At 38.9% G+C, this 21,247-nt stretch overlaps 1 long non-coding RNA gene across 2 annotated transcripts in view; it reads right to left on the bottom strand.

Moving 5' to 3' along the window:
- Window positions 1-1,754: 1,754 nt before the first annotated feature.
- Window positions 1,755-21,247, bottom strand: part of LOC140695676 (uncharacterized) — an 83,733-nt gene continuing 64,240 nt past the window's right edge. The window contains exons 4-9 of one of the 2 annotated variants that reach the window (XR_012071435.1): window positions 7,385-7,652; window positions 5,331-5,456; window positions 4,591-5,237; window positions 3,488-3,672; window positions 2,208-2,333; window positions 1,755-1,901 (exon numbers count right to left, since the gene is read on the bottom strand). This is a non-coding gene — a long non-coding RNA (uncharacterized lncRNA). Of the gene's footprint in view, window positions 1,902-2,091; window positions 2,334-3,487; window positions 3,673-4,590; window positions 5,238-5,330; window positions 5,457-7,384; window positions 7,653-21,247 lie in introns of those variants that run through there. The other variant, XR_012071434.1, reaches the window with a different exon arrangement.

Genomic DNA, 21,247 nt, shown 5'->3' on the forward strand with positions numbered 1-21,247 from the left:
AAGTTTTGGGAAGTTTAGGGGGAGCACTGGCATGGCCAATTGCTGGAACTGTGACATAGCTATCGGTACCTGCCCAGGAATGAAAAGAACTTCAAAAAAAGACTTCTGAGGAACAATCAGAGGCATGTGTACACCTACTGAACGTTATATATATTAAGGAATTGTCAATTTTATTGGGTAGGAAAGCAATTTTGTGGTTCTCTTTTTTTAAAAAAGTTCTTATTTGTTAAAGAAACACACACACACAGTAGAAACTTTTATTAGAGTGGAGAGACCATGAATCCTTTAAAATACTTAATAAAGGAATTTTCAGTCCTTGCAAGTTGAAGGATGGTATATGAATGTCACAGGTCATGGAAAATGAAAGGCTTGAAAAGCACAAGAATTCTATAAATGAGTAGCAGAGACTGCTGGTGATCCTCAGCCTCCCTCATCTTAGTGTGGCCATATGATGAAGTTCTGGCCAATGGAGTGTTAGTAGAATCAATGTGCACTCTTTCAAGCAATGAAAACTTCCATGAATTTTTCTCATTTTCTATCCTCATCTGTCAGCTGAAGGACAGGACTCCTAGGAAAGGGTGAAGCCCAAAGTTGGAAGGAGTCTGGATCCCTGAATACCTGTCTCTCTCCCCACTTAACTGCAATGCACCATGGGATGAGTAAAAGGGAATTTTTTATTGGCTTAAGCCACTATAACATTTTGATATCATTTATTATAGAAGTTAGCCTGCTATGAATAATACACAAGTCACCATCAAAATTTTAGATTACTAAATGATAACTGAAAGTGGTTTAATTATGACCAGAAAAATTCTCATGGGTCATGATTCTTAGGAAGCAGACTCTGAAATTAGTATGCAGGAATTTACCCGGAAGTGGCTTTGGATCAACAAATTTGGGAGAGCACAAGAAGCTGGTCTGGACAGAGGGAGAAACTGAATAGTGATGCAGTGAAAACAAAGACCACTATAATTCCATGGATAGCTTTAGAGCTAGGATATTCTTTCAAAGTCGTCTCAAGCTGAGATGAGGGAGTAACTGTAACCCTACACATGGGTCAATTTTTGCATTTGGGTACCCCTGGAGGAGGGGAGTGGACCTTGGACAAGGGAGCTTCCATTGGCTGTGAGCCGCTCCTGAAGAGGAGTTCAGCTGTGAGCCCCTAGTAGCCAACACTCCTTTAACTGGGGAAATGAATGCCCTGGGTCTGGGAAGTGCAATACACATCCACTTCAGGAACATTCCAGAAGCTGGTTTGTGAGTGGCAGTATGCTTTTAATGAATAGGCCAAGGAGCTATTTATTGTTCATGAATAAGACTGCCTGCTGAGGCCAAAGGATTTAAGTAAAGTCTGTATTAAATGCAAAAGAGCTTGAGAAAATAATTAGTATAAAGACACCAGACGATGGTAGATGGAAGAAGGAAGAGAATCTTCCTGGAGGTTCTACCCAAGAGAGAGACCTGGCTAAAGATAACTGCATGAAATAAAACACAGCTTAATTGTTACCCTCCACTAACTTTCTTATTATCCATTTGATGATAATAATCAAGTTTCATTGAAAACCAGTTGAAGCCTATTAAAATGGTCAAGGTGGGGTTCACTGAGGAATTTAAAACTTGATTCTTAATACATTTTTAAAGAAGGTAATCTTTCTCTTAATGAATCTTTATCATCTGCTGCAGAACAATGTCATGAAAACATAGAAAATTTGTCCAAAGATAAACCACATTTAGAGCTTAAGTCTAGTGTTTTAGAACTACATTCCAAACTCTGCTTTTTTTACAGAGCCTGAATGAATGAGGGGTAGATTGATCGAGGGCAACATTGCTCCAGGCGTAACAAAAGAACTTCAGTGATGGCGTATCTACCTTTTTTCCTTGAAGTTATTAACATACTGCCCCTAAACAAAAAGAGAATATAATTAACATCTGTACACCACCATCCCTTATTAATAACTAATAATTAGTTACTGAATAATAACAACATGTATTTTGCTCATAGTCAAAGATCTTTTTACTTGTAAATATTTTTAAATGATATTCTTTATTTTTCATAAAAATGATTAGTTTGAATTATACTCAGTCATAATCCCATGACTACCTTTCTAATTCACACCATGACATTTAGATAACCTTTACCAACTCTTAAGACAAATGGTGAAAAAGCAGGAACTTGTCCAGGAGAGGAAAGCCCCCTAAGTGCTTACAGCTACAGAAGTAAATCCTCAGGCCAACTTCATGGGTGCTCAGTTGATCTAATTCACGTTTTCATTGGAGTGCTGACTTCAAAGGAAACTTCTTGAAACCTCACAAATACTGACCTCTTTCAGAAGCTGGTAATATGAAGCAAAACAAAGTTTCTAAACTCAGTTGCAATGAATTGTACTTGAGAACAGACAGTTCCTGTTAGAAGTAACTGTACCCTATCATGTAGCCCGGCAAGCCGCCCTGGATTAGCACCCTTGAGAAATTGAGGTTTGTTTTTCCTAAGTTTCCTATTCTAGGGAAAATTACTCTTCTTGATGGTCATCTCATTGGTACAAGTCACAGGCCCTACCTGTGAAATAAAGCAGCATAATCTTTAGAGGTGTGTATGTGAAATGCTAATGAATGTAAACGATAAAAAAAATGACTGAGGGTACTCCATTAAAGTATATGACCAATTCTTTTCTTATTGGATAATATAGAATATACAATAGTGAATCTGCTGCCAAAGAATTCTTTCCAAGCCATTTCTGGAATTCAGGGTCCTGAAGAGTGAATGTCTGCACAATTCTCCTTGAGAATTATCCACTTATTCACCCATTCAACAAATATTTACTGAATGCCTGCTACGTGCCAAGCGTTATTATAGGTGTGTGGGACACATTAGTGCACAATAGGAACCAAGGTTCCTATCCTTATGCTATTGGGACCTTACACCCTACTAGGGGAGAAAGAAAATAAGTAAGAAGTCATAGTAAGTAACTAAGTGACATAGCATATTAAGAGAATGAGAGATATATGGAAAAAAGAAAAAGTGGAGCAGGGTGAGGAGGATCAGGAGTGTTGGTGGGTCAGATAGTCTACAGGATTACGTAGAATAGTCAGGGCAAAGCTCTCTGAGATAGTTTTGAACAAATGAAGGAGTTTGGCTCTGTGACTATGTGGGCAAAGAGCACTGCAGCCCTAGGGAGCAGCCACACAAAGGCTCCTCTGGTTGGTTTGAGGAAGAGCAGGAGTGAGCAGAGGGAAAAGTCAGGCTGTAATGTAGGCCTTATTATAGCCAATCACTCAGAGTCGTCATGAGTTAGGCCAAAATGATCTGTCACTGGATGTGGGCCACCCTGGAATGGCTATGGCCTTGAGCAAGGTGGTTCTCTGCACATGAAGGGGCTGAGAGTGGTGGTCTGCCTACTGCCATCACTGCCAGCAGCCTTCTTTGAAGAAATTGCTAGGAGGTACGTCTCAGTATCAACCCCTGCAGCCTCCTCATTCCGAAGATCACCTGTGGTCCATGATGGCTGCTGTAATTCCAGCATCCCAATCAGCTGGAAGAAGGGAAAGAAGGAAAAGGAAATATCCTGGTAGTTGCATGCACGACTTCCACTCAGTCTATTGCTGGAACCTGATCACATTGCCATACCTAGCTTCAAGGAAAGCTAGGTTATACAGCCTTTATTTTTGGTGGCCCTGGATAGCAAACAGACAGAGAAAAAGGATGTCAAAGTAAAATTAGCAGTCTCTGCTACTGTCATGTTCCCCATTTTTGTAGGGGAGAGAATGTGGCTTCATCATATGGAAGAATGAATGAAATGCAGTCCATTTAGCTTATTCAGGATTTTTGTGCTTTGAGGTATTGGGGAATTGAGAGGCAACAAAGAAACACTGATCTCATGAAGAAGTCATAGAAAAGAACACTTGAGGGGAAAAGGGTGACATCAGCTGCACAGCAGAGGGGTTGGGCCAGTGAAGTTTGGGAATTAATACGATCAGATTTGTATCCATAGGCTGGTGGGACTGGGGATCAGTCAGATGGCATTTGTGCAGCATAAATTACTGTGGAACTGCTTCCCTCGTGACCCCTCCCTTGGCCTGCCTCTTCTGACTTTTTAGTCTTCTTTGCTGGCTCCTCAGCCCATTCTTTAAAGTTAGGATCCCTCCTGGGTCTGCCCTTAGTTCCTTTTTCTTCTCACAATGAATCATTGTGCATTCTTTTCCTTTATTAGGTCATATAACTCTCTGAGAATCTGATCTTCAACCCCAGAAAAGTGTCCATATGAATATCACCAATTTATTGCACAGAATAAACCTAATGGAGTACAAACAGTAAAGATTTCATTTTTCTCCCATCCCTGTCCTCAACTATGTTACATCAGCTTTCTTACTAGGTAGGTTCTTCATGATGTGTCAAGAAGATCCCACATTAGACTCTTTTAATCATTACAAAGCAATGGAGTCCACTTAAAATTCCAGTCACATCTCCACTTTTCCACCAGCCGAGGCTTGACCCACAGTCCAGGGACCTTCAAATTTACCTCTTTCACTTTTCCTCCCCTCTGCCTTCTGATTCACTGGGTTGGAGTTCACTAGGAGGGAGGGTAGAATTACCTTGTGTAACTGGTCTCCCTCTGGCTCTGTCTGGACCTGTCCTCTATGGCTGGACTCTGCCTGGTGATGGCCTCTGCCTTGTAGTTGGTGAGTGAGGTTTTCTCCAGGTACTTCTCAGAGTCCTCTTGGCCCCCTTGGATGCTAAGGACTTCTTTCGGCCTATACTCCTGTTATGGACTGAAAGTTTGTGTCTCCCCACCCTCCAAATATGTGTGTTGAAATTCTAACACCCAAAATGAGGGCATTAAGAGGTGGGGCATTTGAGAAGTGACTGGTAAAAGTGGAGCCCTCATGAGTGGGACTGTACCCTTGTAAAAGACACTCTGGAGAACTGCACCCCTTCCACCAGGTGAGGATGTAATGTGTGGATGGCCAGCTTTGAATCAGGAAGCAAGTCCTCACCAGATGTGGAATCTGCCAGTCCCTTAATATTGGACTTTCCAAGATCTTCCAGCCTTCAGAACTGTGGGAAACAAATTTCTGTTGTTCATAAGCCACCCAGTCCAAGTATTCTGTTACAGCAGCCTGAACAGACTAAGCTGCCTCCCAAGACCTTCTCTGAAAGAACATGACCTCTTTCAGCCGGTGGCTGCCTTACAGCTTCTGCTTTGCCTTCTGTCCTCAAGGCTCCTTCAGTATTCCATTTTCTACAAGTAATTGTAGAAATACATACAACATTTGAATTCTACAGGCAGGCAGATTTCAAAGGAAGGAGAAAGAATGGGTTGAATTGCACATACCTCAATTTCTTCCTTCAAATTCATCATCAGATGCCTCTCTCCTCTGTAGAAGGCAGTCAGTAGTGAGAAAAAAGACTCTAATGGAAATGTTACTTTAATGGAAGTTCCAAGGCATGAAAACATCAGCTGTGAGGGGAAAATGTTCCTGATTAATAGTTTACTTGTAACTACCTACTATACAATTATACTTAAATACGTCACACAGGCATACTGAACTTAAAATCTATCATACAGAGCTCATTATTTTTAAATACATTCCAACCTCAGAATCTGTATTTCCATTTGTATCCTTTTATCTAACCAGCTACCTATTTACTTGAAAAAAGTCTGGGAATCATCTTGGATCCCCCTTGGCCTCCCTACCATCCCACTCAATCATCAGGTTTTGTATTTTAGGTTTTAATTCTCTCCAGGGTCAATATTTCTATTGCTTTAAGTTGAGGCTACTACTACCTCTCATTTGGATTATTACAACCACCTTCTAGTTAATCTCTATCTAGATTTACCTTCTTCAAGTCCATTTTGCCATACTGCATCTAGATTAATCTTTCTAAAATTCATATCTCATGAAATGATACTCCTGCCTAAAACCTTCCAGCAGCTCCTCACTGTACTATGGTGTTTGTCAAAGTGCGGTCTCTTTGACTAGAATCATTTGGATGGCATATTAGAAAAGCAGATTCCTAGGCCCCATCAGAGACATTTTTAACTTGTATTTTTAGAAAGTGGTTTTTATGCATAAAATTTGGGGGGATGGTAATCTGTAAGATGGCATTTAGGGGTATACAAGCCCCCTCGGTATTTGGCCTCTCTTACCTATTTCATTTTCCTTTTCACCACTACCTCTGCCATTTGTGTTCTAGGCAACATGCATGCTTTCTTTCTTTTTTTTCAATTTGTAATTACTTATTTATTCTTTTTGGAAACATGTTTTCTATCGAGCCATTTCATACTTCTTTGTCTTTGAATATGCTGATTCCTTAGCTTGGAGCATAGTTTTCCCTTAACTGTCTTCCATCTTATGAAAACATTTTATCCTTAAAAACCTTATTACTCTCTCTCTCTCTCCACACACACACATGATCAATCAATCAATCAATCAATCATCCATATCTCTCTATATATGGACTTGTACAACTGTGGAAGCTAGTTAAGCAGTCTCTTTAGGACTGTTGTCTCTGTGTCTGCTGATATGCAAGGGAAGAAGGATGTAAAGTGGGAAAGATGACTAAAGACAGGCTGGAATCCATAAGCTTCAGATGTGATCCCACAAGGACCAATGACAACCTGTATTCATTCTTGTTGCCTCTGACCTTGGTGATGAGGGTATCCTGCAGAAACTGGGGCTCTTTGGCATGGAGATAAATATACACACTTGGACCAGGAGTTGGAGCTGAAGAATGATCCAGGGGAAGATATAGCATATAAGAAGGTGAATTCTAGGAAATATTCCACCCAGCCAAGTTGATAAATTAAAAAACTATCACACATTGGATAACCTAGCTTAGGCAGGATGGTCTCATTGGTGAGATATCTGCACAGCGACTAAGGTGAGGGATTTGGCCAAGAGAATAAATGAGATGACCAAGATGTGCAAAGGCCCTGAGGCAATAACATCAGGATGGAGGACTCTGGAGAAAAGTCAAATACCTAAGCCAAAAGAAGGACAAGGTCCAGCTGAGTGTCAGGAATAGTTTGCACTAACATCCTAACACTATCATGTCTTCCTTCTGCCATTTTGTTTCTCTCTGTGTTAACTTCATTCTTCTTTGCCTAAGACTGCTTTCCTTCACCTAGTGGAAATACTTAAGCATTTAAGTTTTACATTTTATAAGTTCATTCATCAAAGAGAATCTGTCTTTATATTTTCTGTGATAGTCCATCAAAAAAATTGGGAGGAAATTACTTATTGGCCTTACTTGGTTTAGTTATCCATCCTTGAATCAATTATGTAGTACCAAAGGATGGGGTATGGTATTAATGATCTGTTTCTTCACAACAAATTACCCTAAAATTTAGCAGCTTTAAACAGCAACAACTACCTAGTTTCTCACAATTTCTGTGCAATAGGAATTTAGTAGCAGCTCAGCTGGGTGGTTCTATCTTGGGCAGAGGCTGGAGGCATTTCTGATGAAGTTGCAGTCAAGATGTCAGCTGGAGCAGCAATGATCAGAAGGCTTGACTAAGCTGAAGGCTCCACTTCCAAGGGGACTTATTTACATTCCTGCTAAGTTCACATGGAGGCCTCGGTTCCACACCACGTGGACATCTTCATAGGGTTGCTTGAATGTTCTTAAGACATGTTCCCCCAGTGAGAGTGATCTAAAAGAGCAAGGCAGAAGCTATAATATTTTCTTTTTAAAAAATCTTTTGTTAACTAAAATTTATTTTTATCTTTTATTGAGGTATAATATATAGTAACATATATTACATAGTTGTAATATTTTCTGTGACCTAGACATGGAAGTCATACTCTGCTTTCTCTTAGTATTGTAATAGTTACACAGGTAAGCCTTATTCGGTGTGGGAGGGGACTACACAAGTGTGTGAATGACTGGAGGTGAGATTCACCGGGGGCAATTTGCGGGGCTGGATACCAAGGGTACTGTGATTTGCACAGCTTGCATTAGGTTTCTAGCCTATGTGGCCAGAGTGGAGATAATATATGAGATCATGTAAGAACATTCAACTCCCGTGGGTGAAGAGAAGAGGCACTAAATAGATGGAAAACATGAAGAAGAAATAGCTAGAAAAATTGGGGGAAGAATGCTGGAGAAAAAATAAGTGTCAATTACTAGTCAGAATGTTAAAAAAAAACTCCCTTGTTCATACTTTGCATGCACTTCTGTGCATACTACATTGCAATCATTCATTTACAAATATTTCTCTTCTGCTAGATTATGAGATCTCCTTCATCTCTGAGTCTACATCACCAAGTATGCTGTCTGGCACAATACAGACAACTAAATATATGTGAACTGAACTGAACTAAACAGATAGAGGACATGAGCCAAGTTCTTAAATAATTAAAGGTATGGTTAGGATGAACACAAAATTAACATCAAATCTCAGATTAGAAGGCATTTATTGATACTTGAAAGACAAGCTCTTTGGATGAAATGAGTTAAAAGTTTATGAAATTTATATCTTCAAAAGGTAGAACAGACTGAAGTATAAGTAATTTAAGTATTAAATACATAAAAATTTATTGAATAAGTGAATGTTAGGACTTTTTGTTGGTTCTAGGAATAGGGACCCAGCTCACGCTAACTTAACAATAAAAGGAGGGTAGATTTATTGGAAAGTAACTGGAGTAATTAGTGGAATCCAAGAGGCACCAGATGTTCAAGAATAGAGCTGCTAACTGTAGCACAAAAGGAAACCCAGGATTCTTCTCCTTATCTCCCTTATCTCTGCTTTCTCCCCACATCTTTCACTTTCTCAGTGCAGATCAGCTTTCTTGTTTGCAATCTAAGTGTCAGTAGGAACAGTTCTCAAGTTAGCATTTATAGAGCAGCTACTTAGCAAGAGATGATCTGTTCCTCTTAGCTCCAGTTTTTAAATTCCTGGGAAGTGAGCAATAGACTCATTTAAGGTCAGGTACCCACTCACAAGGCTAATTGATCATGCCTAGGGGCAGTGTCATATTATAGAAATATTGCAAAACCTGTTGCATCCCTAGAGAATGGATAAAAGGATGGGGGTAATTTCTGGAAGATAGTTGCTCAGTAGACAAAACAATAGGTATCTGCTCAGTGAAGGTTTAGATAAGTGAAGGGATGACATATTTGTTATAAAACACGAAGTTCGTTCAAGGTTCAACACAGTCTCTGGAGTTCGACATGAAATCACAAGATAGACTCAGTGTCACTGTAAGAAATGGTTGGCTGGAATCTTGATCTGAGACAGGGTAACATTTCTCATGTTCTAGTCACTTTTATTACAACATCATCCTGGCTAGGGTGAAAACACTGTCTTCATTGCTACATCTAATGAAAAGGGTTTAATTAAGATTTTAATTTCCTTTGCTGACATGTTGAGGAAGGTGTCAGATGAGATTAGCTATAGATTACAGCTTTAACTACATTATTTAGCTATAAAGGAAGATTCAGATGGCTTTTATAACACCTACCTCCTTCTAAGATTTTGGTGACAACAGTAGTAGATTTGCTAATAACTGACTTCAGCATCTGGGAGTTTAATGCCTATGTTTAAACTCAAAAAAATTTAATGCTACCTACTCTTTTGTTTCATGTACTTTGGCAAAAAAGAAAGTATCTCTAAAAGGTTTTAAGGCTGCTATTACAAATGTTGCTATTATAGTAAAGTAGAAAATGTGAAGCTATTGAATGTGAATGTATGGAACAATATATTCTTGATCTAGTTTTTAAAAGGAAGAGAAAGTATGATCAGAGTGAAGTTACCTCTGTAAAACATTGCTGTCTTAGTCTGTTTGGGCTGCTATAACAAAATACCAGAGACTGGTAGCCTATAAACAACAGAAATGTATTTCTCATAGTTCTGAAGGCTGGGAAGTCCAATATCAAGGCACTAGCAAATTCAGTACCTGGTGAGAGGTGGCTTCTTCGATGGCTGTCCTTTTGTCACAATCTCACACAGCAGATGGGGCCAGGGAGCCTTCAGGGTCTCTTTTATAAAGGCACTACTAACTCCATGTATAGGAGCTTTACCTTCATGACCTAATTATCTCCCAGAGACCCCCTCACCTCTTAATAGGAAGTTAGAATTTCAAAGTATTTCAACATATGAATTTGGGAAGAACATGAACTTCAAACCATAGCAGTTTCTATCAAGTGCCTGGCTTCTAATTATCAGGGATATTGTGTGTGTGTGTGTGTGTGTGTGTGTGTGTGTGTGTGTGTGTCTGTCTGTGTGTGTGTGTGTGTTGTGGGGAAAGGACTGGGAAGAATGAAGACTATTCTTAGATCCTTTCTTCAATGGCCCTCAAACAAAAGCTTTGTTTCATTGTTTGTCATATACTACATTCACCACTTTTTTGACAGTACCGCTGAAGCCAGCATTAGAACCAGGGAAACATGACCTCCACAACAGCAGTGTTTCCTGCTCATCCCCGCCTTTGTGTGGGCTGAGGGCAGAGGAAGCATATACCAACCTCCTTCACTGCTTGTGGACTTTTCTTGCTCATTTTTCCCTTGGGCTTCCATAGATCCTGACTTCTGGCCTTTATACATTGCTAGGACCATGATTAATGCCATTAGCTCTTTCTATCAGGTCTAGCCTTTGTCTACAGTCTTGTTATTCATTCATTTGGTTTCTACTGAGGTTCAAATTTTGGTGTAATGATCTTCTCTGTTAAACTCATCAATGCCAACATTTACTGCTCATTGTAATTATGATTCTATTTCCTTGAAATAATCAATGGTCAACTCCTACAAGTGACTTCTATGAACTTTGGCAGATTTACACTTACTTCTATCTTCTTTCTTTTCAGGTATTTTATTATCAAAATGTCTCACATTTTGTAAAATCGGTGTATTCTTGCCACTTGTGAATATAATTTTTAGAAATGAATGAAAGACAAAGTAAATGTGCTCTAAGCTTCTGGGTGACTAATTCACCCAGTGTCTGTAGTCTAGGTGTCTGTAGTCTAGACGAGAAAGATGATAAAGCTTTTGTCGGTCATACAGAGAGATAGGACCCAAAGGGAAGTAGGACCATTAAATTCTGAAAGACTCCACACAAAGATGGGGAGACAAAGTCCCAAACAAAACTGGAATTCACTTGTTTGGACCTGCCCAGTATTAGTCATATGTCAGCCTGATTATATAGTAATCAGAAGCTTAGAAGTAACAAATTACATAGAGCTAAGAAATCTCTCAAATGGATTTGTCCCTAAATTCATGGCTTTCATTGTGTCATTATTTTTGTAGCACTCATGTTGCGATTTAAATTAATACCTTCCTATGTCCTATGTTTCCTTTTTAAACTTATTCTCCCAAATTCCTCCAAAATACTTTTGAGTTAGGAGTTTGTGCATGGAACAAAGTAAGTTCCAACAGACATTTGTTAAATGAATGAACATAAATAGGACAGAATAATAGATGCCTTTATTGAAGGCTTCTTAACTTATTTTGTGTCTGGACTTCCTTGGTAGTCTAATGAAGCCTACTGACTTACCTCAGAATAAGGTTTTTAATGCATAAAATAAAATACATAGGATTACAAAGGAAATCACATATACTGAACAAATAAAGTATTTCTGAAAATTGAGATAAAGTGATACATGGATTTCTTTATCAACCCATTACATTAAATGATCATGTCCCATAACTACCATAATTTTCAAATGCATAGTGATGAATATAATGATATTTTGAGATGTCGGCAATGACTATAATGAGGTTTGAAAACATGTGAAATTTCTATTAGTGACAGTATGTGTGCTAAGGCTGCGATCTCCTGATGTTGTCAGCATCTGCTCCATGACCCTGGGTCTGTGTCCTCTCTTACCTGGGACCCAAAGTAACCCTACTTGTACTCGGCATTTCTGAAAGTCTCTCAGGAAAGCTGACCCTTCAGACTTCTTTGCTTTTCATCTCCTGCAAGCAACTTCCAGAAGTTCCCCCTTTCCTACCCTCTTCAGAGGAATAAGTGATACTTTAGACAAGTGAAGGGATGCTTATTAACCACCTTCCCTCTGCCCCCCAATCAACAACAACTTAAAGACATAGTTCTGGTTTTGTCTTTCACCCTGTGTGGTTTCAATTCCTCGGATAACAACATCACATTATTTATTTGGGATTTCCTTCCAGACATTCTGGTTTTGGAATTTTGAAATTTGTATTGATTGTCTTTCTGTGCTTATTGACATCATAACCCAGAAGGTGTGTTGCCTGATATACATCAGTCTGTCACCCATCTGGCTGAAATGATGGTCCCAGCTGCTCCTGAACCTACTGAACAGTCACCTACATCTTAATACCAAAAGTCAAGGAGTCAGTAGGTTGCAGCTATATTTTAGGGTGACGCTCAAAACAAACCCTTTTGTCTAAGACCTGACCCCACCTTAAATATTATAGGTATTTCCTGGGTTCAATCCTGAGCACTCTTCTCATAATCTCCAATAATTCCCAGGCTTGGTTACTCTGGGTCCTTCACTCTATTCCATTGATTCCTTCTCTGGAGAACTGGATCCTGCATTTTGTGTTCTCTTTCTGTTGGTTGGAGTCCTATTCTGAATAGACAGAGTGATGGTTAATTTTATGTCAACTTGGCTAGGCTATGGTACCCAGTTCTTTGGTCAAATATCAAGCCAGATGGTGCTGTGAAGGTATTTTTAAGATGTGATTAACATTTAAATCAGTATACTTTGAGTAAAGCAGGTTATCCTCTATAATGTGTGGGTGGGCTTCATCTAATCAGCTGAAGGCCTTAAGCGAAAAGACTGAAAAAGGAGCTCTGTCTCTAGACTGCATTATGGGTCTCTAACCTGCTGGTCCCTCCGTGTATTTCACACTTGCCAGTTGCCACAGTTGCGTGAGCCACTTCCTTAATCTCTCCTAGTCCTAATAGTTCTATTTCTCCAGAGAACCTGACTAATACAGATTCATTGTCCTGAACCCCCTGACTTTGAGTTTTGCTCTTTGTTTGGGCTTCACCCACTGTCATGTGATTTTGACCTGTCCCCACCAATATCTACACCTGACTGTCCCAAACATGACTTTTCCCATTTCTTGGAACACTGGACATTTTATTTCCCAGCAGCCCTTGCTGGCACCAGCTCTGCAGCAGGATCAGTTTTCTCCTAACCTTCTCCCATCATTTCTGGTTCTCTTCTGTCTTCTTTCCAGACAACATGGATGAGGTCCCAGAAAGTCTAGTACTTGAGTCTGGTTATGAGAGAAATCTTGTTCCTTCTAAACATAGCTCTAAATGTTCTAAGCATATCATTAGTCCCAGCTATTAAAACATAGATATTTTCCTTGATAAATGAATAGATTCATAATCTGGTTCTCAGTCCATTTCTTACGAGTTTGATTAGTGGGAGGTAGTCATCCAGAAACAGTGCAATTCTGATTGTATGAATGAAATTGAATTTTCATGCCAGCAAAGTTGAGTTGGTGAATTAAGTAAAGGTATCTGTATTAGCTTCCTAGGGCTTCTATAACAAATTACCTCAAATTCTGTGGGTTAAACAACAGAAAATTCATTCTCCCACAGTTCAGGAGGCCAGAAGCCCTCAAATCAAAGACTTCTCTCCAGAGGCTTTAAGGGCAATTCCTTCCTTGCCTCTTCCAGCTTATCGTGGCCGTCAGCATTCCTTAGCATCCTTGGCTTTGGTCTCATCACTTCAGTCTTTGTCTCCATCTTCACATCACCTTCTCCTCTGTGTATCTGTGCCAATTTCCCTCTGTATTTCTCTTACAAGGACACTTGTGTCAGCATTCAGGGCCCACTCAGATAATCCAGTGTAACTCATCCAAAGGCAGCAGTCACAGGTTCTGGAGATTAGGACATGGGCAGATCTCCAGGGAGTCATTTTCAACCTACCACAGTGTCCTTTTGCAACAGCCAACTCTCTCTTTGACTTCTCTTAATTTCAAGAGCAGTTTCTTAAAAAGTTCTGTGTGAAAAATGCAGGTGGAGTTATTTTAAATGGGTCAGTATAACATGGAAATTGCACATTCCACAGAATAAGAGTGGGAAATACCATATCAAGAATGTTACATCCACATTCTTCGCAGATTTCTTTGCAGATTCAATGATATGAGGCAGAGAGTATGTAAAAAATCGACCTTCATAGAGCTTACCATGCAAAATGCATCAAAGAAAGCCCAAGAGCAAAAAGTGAACATCATTTGACTTCTGATGACCCTAATTATTCACAAGATAATGAAATCCAAATGTATAATTTCATATTCATGATAGGACAGACAGATGCTCTAGTAAAATGGATGTTTGCAACACTACTAATATGTTGGCTTGTAGCGCAAGAAAGCAGTCAGATCCAGTTGTGACTTACTAATAATTGGCAAAAAGACTTCCTACAGCATTTTTCTTAAGAATATTTTAATCATCAGTGAAGCTTTTGCTCAATAAATATTTGCTGGATGAATGGATGGATTTCTTGAGCACCGTGATATTGCTAGAAGCTGTGATGGGACAGTCTGTGCTTTCTCTCACTGTTACAAGGTGGACAGCGAAAGTGTTTTGAGAAGGAACTTTTCCACACCAGTAGGAATCTATTTTAGGAAATCTAATACCATTCATAGCTTCAATTTTCCAAAGTATTCTCTCCTGGATGGGTAACCTCCATGGGAGAATCAGAGTCATTCCTATCGGATTTTAGTCCTCATGTCAATAACTGAGAAATAAACTTGTTCTTCAGAGGATTACTGATGAATTTGAGTATTAACATGTCACACTTAACCAGTGACATTTACCTAGTGAAAAATACCAATTGTATCAATACATATGATTGTACTCAATGAAAGTTATGGCTTTGCCTTAAAATATTACTTTAAAATGTTTTGAACTTAAAAGTCTGACTTCTATATCCCATTTTTTCTATATCCCATTTTTTTTTGTTTTTAATCACTTTTATTTTTTTAAACATTTTTTATTGAGCTATAATAATTTTACAATGTGTCAAATTCCAGTGTAGAGCACAAGTTATACATGAACATACATACATTCATGGTCACATTTTTTTTTGCTGTGAGCTACCACAAGATCTTGTATATATTTCCCTGTGCTATACAGTATAAACTTGCTTATCTATTCTACATCTATATCCCATTTTTATTGATTGATGCCTGTACTGGTGGGTTCTCTTAACTTTTGGTGGTGTGCATTATAGACCGCTTCAATCTTAAGGGGAAAGTTATTTTCCTGTACAGATCCTTTCCGTAGAAGATTGCTTTGGTGATTAGAGGGTGCTGGTTGAGATACTGAACAAGCACGTCAAATGTTTTTCTAAGAGTAGAAGCAGTGGCACTTTAGGCGATATTACTAGTGAGTAACTGCTCTAGCTAAGCTGTCACAGATGTTTGTCTTCATTGGTGGCTATTTTGGGTTCACACTATCAGCAGGAACCAGAAATGTGTTTCTGTTTTGACCCTCAATTTTAGCAGAAAATGTACATGAAGAAGCATATGACAGGGCAAAATAGGATTAGAAAATACCAGTAGTAACAATGTAATCTTAACTTAACATGCTTAACTAAAGATATTTCCCTATTTTAAAATATCCCTGAGCCTTTTTTTTTAATACTACAATAAAAGTGCACTCTCAAACATTTTTTAGTTTAGGGAAGACACAAATGGTAGTCTGTGTTGCACAGGCATTCTTGGAACTCAACATAAACAGTGTGTAGGAGAAATTATATTCTCTTTACATTAGGCCAAGTGACTTGCCTACTAGTCAGGTTTTTAAAGAATGAGACAGACTACATTTTTCCTTCTTGCATTGAAGCATATTCAACAATGCTATTAAACATGATGGTGATTTTTAAACAATCTAGCATGTTTTTTAATATTTTATTTTTGTTGTCATCTGAATTTGTATTTAAGAAAGGAATATTTTCTTAGAGTGTAATTCATTTTTATAAGTCTCAGAACATCAAAAACATCTGAGATGATAAAAGCAAAGAGATACTTTTTTTGTTCTCTTATTTTTAATTATTTTATGCATCAAAACTCCTTTGATTTTCTTTTTTTTTTTTGAGTTTATCTAAAGATAATATGCACACTCAGGCACTAAGGAGAGTTGTAAATATGTCCACATTCATAGCTCCCATTAAAAAAGAGAAATCTCTGACAAAGGTTATGGTGTTCTAAATTTTCCTACCAAGAAGAAAAATTCTATGTATCCCAAATTCATGTCAATTACCTATTATAAAAGCCTTGTGAAGCTAAGTATCTTGTGAATCCACATCTTCATCTCCTTCCCTCTAAAGCTATATTTATATCTGTGTCTATATAGCATGTGATATACTGACAGACTCTTCATATTTGTTATATCAGCAGTTCAAACTTCTGCTTATATTTAAGCTGCCCAGACTGCCAACTGAATGGTTAGTCCTGTCACTTCAGGTTAATGTGCAAGGTGGAGTTAAGGGGATCCAGCTAGGGATAGCAAAGTACCAGGGCACTCAACACACTCAGATGATTATTTTCTCAAAAATAGATTCTTCACCCTTGAAAATATGTGTGATGCTTTGTGTCCAAAAACTATGCACAGTGAGATGTTGACAGTTTGGGACTCACTGAATTAAACAATGCTTCTCTACTGAAAAAGAAAAAAAGATTCTTCGTTGCTATCATACTAGGTTGAAATGATATGTTTATAAGATTGTATACTACAATCATTGTCATGAATCTTTCCAGCTGTCTCTCCAATATAAAAATATACCTCCAAATCAGGAAAATAAAAAGTATTATAGAAAGAATATGGACTTTGGATTTGAATCCCAGATCTGTCCCCTTTTTCTGGCCTCTTAGTAATTTTAATTAATGTTTGTGAGCCTCTGTTTTGCCATCTTTATAATAGAGATAGTATCATCTTTTATAAGTTAAATTAGAAAAAATGTATATAAAATGCTTATCAGAATATCTCATATATCAAGTCTGCTATAAATACTGTTTTCCTACCTTTTAAAGACCTGAATTAAATTAAAATAACTTTAGATAGTCTAATAAAGCAAAAGTCCTTTATGTACATTATCACAGTCGTTCAGATAAACGTAGACTCCTAAAAGAAGTATGTTTGGGTCTATTAGCAACTTAGCTAGGATCTCTAAGTCACTTAAACTTTTGCCTTTAATAATAGCATAATATAAATAAAAACAACAGTGGCATGGCAATAATAATAGGCATTTATTAGGCAATATGGACCATGCATTTTGTTACACGTACTATTGTTCAATTCTTACAGCAATCTCACGAAGCAAATACTACTATTATCCTCATTTTAGGAGGGTTCAGTAACTTGCTCAAGGTCACACAATCAGCAAGGCTGGGGCTTGAACTCAGGTCTATATGACTTCAAGATGTGCACCTGAATTAACGTGTGGCAGTGGAAGCAGAGAGAGGTGGATTAGCTGAAGAAGTATTAAGAGTTAAAATTCCTGGCTGTTTGGATGGGGGCCTACGGGAGAGAGTCAAGTCAAGGCACATAGGCACATCACTAGTGGTGCCCTTCCAGGTAGAACAGCTGCAAGTAACAAAAATCCTTATGAGTTTACTTATTGTCAGGCTCCAGCGGTGACCCACAGAATCCAAAGCCAGGAATGCAGCGCTGTAGGAGCACAGGAAGTATTTCCTTCTCTTCTCTGAACATCTGTTTCACTTGTCTGTGCAGATGGGCTTCCTTGGCTCCCACTCCACATGGAACAATTCATTGCTGGCCCACAGCTCCCAAATTTGCATACTTCAGGTTCAGCTACACAAAGAAACATTCTCTCTGTCTCTCCTGATTCAAAGGCAATCAAGCTGACCCAGTTGGAGTCAGGCGCCCCCAGTCCAAGAAACTGTTGCCAGGGCTGCAGAGTTATGTAACACAAACGTGGCTCCTGGGAGACAATGCAGGGCGAGGGAGCAGTCCTCAGAGAAGAGGGTCTAGGCAGACAACTTCCTGTGTGGCCACCACAGTGCCATTCACTAAGAGGGAGTGTCTAAGTGTCCTAGGCAGTGGTGGTATCAAGGAGGCAGTGAACTGGGGCCTTTACTCTGGAAATGTTTATCTTACTTATGGTGAAAAGTTTGCATTAATAATGAGTCAGAAATAGCTTTAAATATCAAGAGGCTTTCTGTCTTAAAAACATGCTTTGGTACAGAGCCTAATATCTGTTCCTGGGTGTCAACTGTATCAACTCTTCATTATCATCAAAGATAAGACAACATCCATCCTGCATTTCCCCCTCCTAAATGTAGATTGGCTCTAGAAGGTTTGAAGTTCAGGTAACAGGGCACTGTGGTGTAATGGGGTATTCAAAATGTTAGTTTTTGAGGAAAATTTAATGGATGTGGTAATTTTGAAAACTTGCCGTTTCATAGTTTTAAGCTTTTTTTTTTTTTACTTTCTAAGAATTGAGGCTTAAGCTTACTTGTGGAACAGACTGTTCCTTTATTTTGGGAAAACTTGTACTACAAGGCAAATTAGTATCTTTCCTACTGTTCTTGGGGAAAAAAAACTTAATCAGAGGAGTTATTCAGGAACAGATACATCCATTAGAGCAGCTCTATTTAGTAAAATAAACTGGATGCACCTTTTAGGAAACTTATGTTTCCACTACTGATATTTTCCTTGGAAATGGGTTTAGGCCTCCATTCCGATCCTCTTCTGGCCTACGACTCTCCTCAGGGCGAGGAGTCCACAGGGCCAGAGGAAAGCTATCCTCCCACTTCCTGACCGCATTCTGGGTATCAAGGACCCCTTAATTCTCTGCTCAGACTACTCTGACCCAGCTCCCAGGGTCTGTGCAGGCCCTTTTACTAAGTCTGATTTCCTGAGAAGGCTTGCAGGCCCAGGGATGTACAGACAGAGTTTAAAGGGGTAAACTGAAGTGATCATTGTGAGGTCCCTTGCAGCACAGGATGGAGCTGAGTTGAAGGAGAAAGCGGTGAGCCAGGGGACTCCATTTTTACCCTTGCCCTGGGCACCACAATGTTAGGGGTGGGGCTGCCCTCAGAGCAGTAGTTCTCACACTTTAACATATAGAAGAATTACTGGAAGGCCTTGTTAAAAATACAGATTCCTTGGGCCCTATCAACAGAAATTCTTATACAATTGGGTCTGGCACAGGGTCCAAAAATCAGTATTTTAACAAGTCCTTCAGGGACTTAGAAGTTGGGAAACACTCTTTTGAAAAATTTTTTCTTCAATTTGAATTTAGAAGCCCTGTGCTTATTTATTTTTTCTTGTTCTTGCAGAGTTAATTTGTACCACCATGTGAATATGTGTTTTTTATCCAAGAATTTTCCCTCTGGATATCAGCAGTAGAACCCTCCAAAAGCATAGGGAATACACTTAGGGCTGACATTTAACTCTTGCTGGGGGAGAGACCTCAGGCAGGCTTGTTGTGACACAGCTTGGTGGATCATGGGAAATGTGCTGATAGGAGATAACCATGGTTTTGGTGCCTTTTGGAGGCTACGGTGTAAGAACAGTGCCCCCTTGAAGAGAATGGATCATCTAGGGAAGAAGTCAGCCCCATGGCAGAAAATGAGTGCTTGGCAGGTGAGCCCTAGGTTGGGGCAGAAAAGAATCTCTGTTCTCTCTTTTAAACTTGACAGTTTGCCCAGAAATCTAAATTGTAGAAATACTTGGATCATTCTTAGAGGTGGAAGTGAGCTGGCCTCCACACAAGGGAATAGAATGTATCCTCTTGGGGGTGCACCCCCTGGTCTCTAATTGCAGCTTCGAATGGGAAGTGTAAGAATTTGGTGGGTTGTTTTTTTCCCTCTCATTCTTCCTAACCTCGGGAAATTGGGCAGAATCAAAGAGGAAATTGGTGTTCTCTTTGCTTGAGGGCAGAGGAGTGATAGGGAGGGCTCATCAGTGCCCAGGACAGTGCCATTCTCAACAGGCCATTATCACTCAGGTGGCAGCAAGGTGGGAAGATAAAGAGGCCAAATACAAAGATTAGTCCTGAGCAGATCTGAGACTATTTGGGAAACTGAGGGGTAGCACTATTTGGGTAATTTTGAAGAGATCTAGTTTCTAGCAACTAAGGTGAAATAGTTTGTGACCTTGTAAACTGGCCTGACCTTATGTAGTAATCACAGGCTGAGGCCAGGGACTTTTGGGCCATATTCATGGTCTTTTTGAATGTCTCTTTGGTATTTTTATGCTCGGACCACATTCTGATGGGAAAAATACTTTATGCTGGTTCCACCTGGACCTCTAAATAGGACAATTCAGTTCTGTACTTCGTAGAGGCTACAGCAAGATTTCTACAGTAAAAAAAAAAAAAAAAAAAAAAAAAAGACTTCTGACACTACAGTAAAACTTCTACAGTGAAAAAGAAGTGTCCCAACAACATGTTTTTCTATTGGAAATAGTAATGGCTAGAAACTCATTCCCAGAGGTAGAGATGCTATGGAAAGCATAAGAAGGTTTTTAGGACAATTAGAAAAGGGAAAACATTACCATAAAAAGGAGGTTGATGGGAAAGATGAAAATGAAAGGGGGGAAATTGAAGTCTGAGTAACAGGTTCAAAATTTCATTATTATCCAGGCCTTAATCGAACAGTCTATAGTTAATCAGAAGGGAATTAAAACCTGAGGGTCTGGAAATCCCCCAGTATTCTAAGGGATGGGGGACTGGAAATTTATATAACTAAGCTGGAAGTACAGGTTTAGGAAGCCCAGAAGATGTAGAGATAAAAATCTGACCATAAACTTAAGCATAACCCAATATTCACTGGCTTAATCTTAGAAGAGGCACCCATACTTTGTGCTTCTATGACAAGTAGTTTTGGGGGGTACCTCTGTTCTCTTTGCTTGAGTAAATAAATGTGCAACCCCAGGAAGATGTAGAAATAATGAACTGATAAATCAAACCCTATAGTTTAATATTTTTATATTAAATTTAAGAACAAGCTTAGTAACTAGGCTTGTAAGCAAGTCACTTCTATATATTCTGTTTGTATTTTAGGCTGAAGAGGATTTAAACTTCTAAATTTAAAGATCTGGTTTATTAGATATAAAAAAATCACTTAGAAAAAGATTTTGCTTGTTTTTCTATACGACTTGTCAAGTGAGTTTTTTGTCATTATAATTTAGGATGTCTAAGAGAATCTAATTAATTAAATGTATAAATAAAATACTTATAAGAGTGAGCTGTCAAATGTAAGTGATATTTGAGCATCAATCAAAGAAGTAGAAGTGACTGTTTTTATATTGGTATAAAAATTTATAAAGAAATATAGATT

Source organism: Vicugna pacos, chromosome 3 (genome assembly GCF_048564905.1).
Source record: "Vicugna pacos chromosome 3, VicPac4, whole genome shotgun sequence".
NCBI classification, from domain to species: domain Eukaryota; kingdom Metazoa; phylum Chordata; class Mammalia; order Artiodactyla; family Camelidae; genus Vicugna; species Vicugna pacos.